At 39.8% G+C, this 4,031-nt stretch overlaps 1 protein-coding gene across 1 annotated transcript in view; it reads right to left on the reverse strand.

The window, feature by feature from the left end:
* The window catches only part of PPFIA2 (protein tyrosine phosphatase, receptor type, f polypeptide (PTPRF), interacting protein (liprin), alpha 2), a 507,538-nt gene extending 504,295 nt beyond the window's left edge, over positions 1-3,243 (reverse strand). The window contains exon 1 of the mRNA XM_010832020.1: positions 3,164-3,243. The gene's annotated coding sequence lies outside the window, so the exon portion shown is untranslated. The remainder of the gene's footprint in view (positions 1-3,163) is intronic.
* Between the last annotated feature and the right edge of the window lie 788 nt (positions 3,244-4,031).

Below are 4,031 nucleotides of genomic sequence, written 5' to 3' on the forward strand. Positions count from 1 at the left end.
TAAGATGTAACATTGACCTGTTGTGTAGCATTTTAAAAATCAGAAATTATCTCATTTACTATTTTCTTTTCTTTCTTATGTTTAAGAAAACATCAAATCCATCTCAGTTTCAGTTGCACTGAAGCCAGAAGCTATTAATTAGAGGGCTTGGTTTTGCAAAAGTCTGATGTGGAGAAAGGCTGGTTTGGCTGTTGATCCTGCAGCATTCTTTGGTTTTATAATACAAGGTCAATTTATTTTTCTGTCTACATATTCCTGTCCTTGGGGAAAATATTTCTGGTGATATTTTCAAATAAAATGTCAAGATTTAACAGTTCAATAGTTAATTACTTTTTATGTAATTCTTCATATAAATTGAGTTATTAAATAGAGAAATTCAATTATCTGTGCATTATTTGGTCAAGGCCCACTGAAAACTAGGAGATACTTTTAAAAAGATAAAAGGAAGTATTCTGTGACTGACAGCCTATACAGAAGGATTAAGGCAGGGGTAAATTTTAGAACAATTCAAAGTAATGCTTTGAATTACTGCTCATCATTCAAAACACTGGGCTCCCTGAAGGCAAGAACTTGACTTGTTCAATTTCTTTTTCACCCTAAACTAAAGTAAGTGATTCAAATAGGATGTATGAATATTTAAAAACACACATGTACACACTCAATCACACTCATGCATTTGCTAATATTGTTAACCACTTAATGGTTGCAAATAAATTATTTTTTATTTTTCTCAACCTGAATTTCATTCAAACAATAGCACAAAGGTGGGAAAAATGAGACTCTTTTCTGTTATAAATTTCTTTACATTAATTAAAACGAAATTGGAAAACAAACCAAAAAAAGCTCTAATATATTTGAATATTTAAAGCAGTTGGTTCACATGCCATGCATAAAATCCACAACACTGAACAGCTGTGTCATTCTGAGGACTCATTATAAAGAGCCAATGTGTTTCTACTGACATTTAAGGTTAAAACAAAATCCTGGGTGAGGAAATGGTTGTACAGTGACAATCAGTGCCGAAACACTTACAGGGTTTCAGTTTAAGGTTGGTTGGACATTTTCAAAGTTGTGTTCTAAATGTGTCCTTCCTGAAAGAAAGCTCTGAGCCAACCTCTACTCTAAGTCACTCATAATAACTTTAAATTATGAGGAAAAACTTAACTGCAGCAATTACCTCAGCTACAGCTTTCTTCTGAATACGCTACTCTAGTTCTGACAACCATCGTCATCAGGAGACATTAGACATTCAGAAACTTTAGGCTCTTTGATCAATAAATATAAAAGTTGGTCTTTGACATAGTTGGAAGATGCTATGATGAGAAGCAGCTAAGGGATTTAGAAAGTCCATTAAATTTACACTCAAAAGAACTTGATTCAATTCAATTCCCAAGGCATGTGAGCCAGAGCAGTTCACTCCATGTCTCCAAACTTCAGTTTTCTTTTCTGTAAAGTAGGAATAATAATGTAGGCATTTTTAAAAAACAAGCCCATAGTTCCAATAGGATACCTGACTGAAAACACATAGTAAAATTATAAAGAACTATTGCAGATTCAACTATTTATTCCTATTATAAAATGGCCAACATTAACCTTTGCAAAAAGAACATTTTACCTTTATGATTTATTCTGCTTCTATGCCTAAAGGTTTAATTCCAGTGGGTGCTCTAGACTTTTCAAATCCAATTCAAAAGTTACTTAGAAAATAAGATGAACACATGGTAGATGCTTTTTTTTCCCTCACAGTCAACCCACATGAGTAAATCTAAAGTCTTTTCATCAAAATTAGAAGGAAAACATTTGTCTACAAAAAACAAGGCAACTTTCATGAGCTAGTTTAGCTTCTTGCAATAAAACTGATATTACGTCTAATATAAATTACAAAACAGTTGTATATTTTTTGAAATATACTATAACTTATTAAGTGTACATTTTAGGTGTTAAAAGCAATTAAAAATCTGTATTCAGTGTAACTTGCATAGTACAGAAGGCTATGATCATTCAACTTATCTTCTATTTCATCCTCATATTGCCACTTTTAACTTTTAGAATCATTTTCAATATTGAAAACTTCATTGTATGACATAATTCCTAATAAACTAGAGAGAGCATACTAACAATTTGCTTTGATATTTGCCTTTTCATCATTCCCTTCCCAAAATCAACTGGTACATGAATTATGTTATACTCTTCCTAGGTGTTGATGCCCTGGTCATTTAATTACTGAAGGTTTCAAGGGCTAGTTAGAGACATTGTTTATTTTTTTGTTTGTTTGTTAAAAAGAAAAATAGCTGTTTTAATTATCTCAGTGCTGAAATTTAGCTTGAAGAATTTTATACCAGGAAAACCAACTCCCTTATTCTTAGCACATAACCTTGACTGTCTTCTAAATCTCTGATTTCAAAATAAAACTTTTGAATGCCCACTGGAGTCATTACCCAAGGGCTTTCAAGATCCAGAGTGTTTCTTAGCAATATATGCTATTCCAACAGTATGTATCCAGATATGACAGTACTACAAAAGCTTTTTTTTTTTTTTCTGTCAATGACTCACTTTATTCAAACAGATAATTAGGATTTAGAGCCTACTGGAGACAAAAATCTAATTATTCTCTGTAGTCAGTTTCTTCTGCAAAGATTTAGTCTTTAGAACCTACCTATCTCCGCCTCACTTAATCCACAAGGAATAATTCGGTGAAAGAAATCTTAGCCATTGTCTGATTACACTACATGAATATTCCTCCTCCTATTTAACTCTTTGAAGTCCCCTGTCCTCGGGAAATATTATTATATTTTTAATGCCAGCATTTTGCACTATCTTCACCCTAGTGCATTTACAGCTGGCCAAAGAGCCAGCTCACCCCCATAAGGCTGGCTGGACAGTTCTCTCTCAGCCACACCCCCCCACCACCCTGAAGAAGTTGACTTCATAATCTGCACACCAAAATTGTCCATCCTGCCCCACAAGAGACAGCCAAGGTAGAGGAAATAGGAGAAGGGAGAGGGTGGGGGTGGAAAGCAAAAGGTAAGGAACACTAATTGACAAGGAGGGAATTTGCATCTCATCTTCCCTGGGGGCGGGGTGGGGCCAGGGCTGGGGAGGGGGAAGGGGTAAAAAAATAAAGCAGATGGGAAACCAGGTAACTTAAACACAGTCTCTGTACCTAATGTCTTGTAATTTCGGGTCCCGCTTCTTCAATTGAGCAATGACAACCGCAGTCTCAGGCTTGACGAGAGGGGAGGCTCACAGCCGGCACTCCTGGACCATTTCCCTAGCAACGGGAGGAGAAAAGCAGCTTAGACACTCGGGTGCCCCGGCGTTCTCCCGGAACGTGCCCCGGCAGGCTGGCGTGGCAGCAGCTCGGCATCTTCCCGCGGCTCCGTCAGCAGCCAAAAGGAGAAGCGTCCATCGGAAAAATGGCATATTACAAATTTTGCTTTGGGAAGCAGAGCTCGGTTCAGACCATTGTCAAAGGGAGGAGAGGGGGAGGCGGCTCTTAAAGCAGCAGCGACCCGTTTGCCAGAGCAGCCGCAGCTCCTCGCGTGCAGCTGGAGCCCCGGGGCGGGGAGTCGGCAAGTGGGGACTGGGTTTGACTTGTAGAAACTTAACCAAGCGGCGCTACTCCGCCACCGGGCCACCTGGAGGGTGTCACCCCCAAACGTGAGCTTTGGGAAGAGGTGTGAGGAGAACCTGGAAGGGAATTTCTCCAACCAGCCCCCGACCCGGAGCCCCTCTGGAGTTTATGTCTACCTCCAGGAGTTGAAAAGCTAAAGGGAAGCGAGTCCGCAGGGATGCGAGAAGCAGGGCAGATCCCCTCCTGGCCCTCTGCCTATTTCCAAGCTAAAGGTGTCTTGTTTCACTTAAAAGAGCTGCTGCTTCTCCAGAAGGGCAAGCAGTCAGAACCCCCACACCCAGCTTCGCCTCCCAGCCTCTTTGCTGGCATCGGTTGGCCGGGAGAACCAACCTGCTGGGCGCCTGTGCGGATGCTACAGCATCTTCTTACTTGCCTGTGCGGTTGCTGCTGCCGCTCC

The sequence above is a fragment of the Bison bison genome, unplaced genomic scaffold (assembly GCF_000754665.1).
Source record: "Bison bison bison isolate TAMUID 2011002044 unplaced genomic scaffold, Bison_UMD1.0 scf7180017864535, whole genome shotgun sequence".
Lineage (NCBI taxonomy): Eukaryota > Metazoa > Chordata > Mammalia > Artiodactyla > Bovidae > Bison > Bison bison.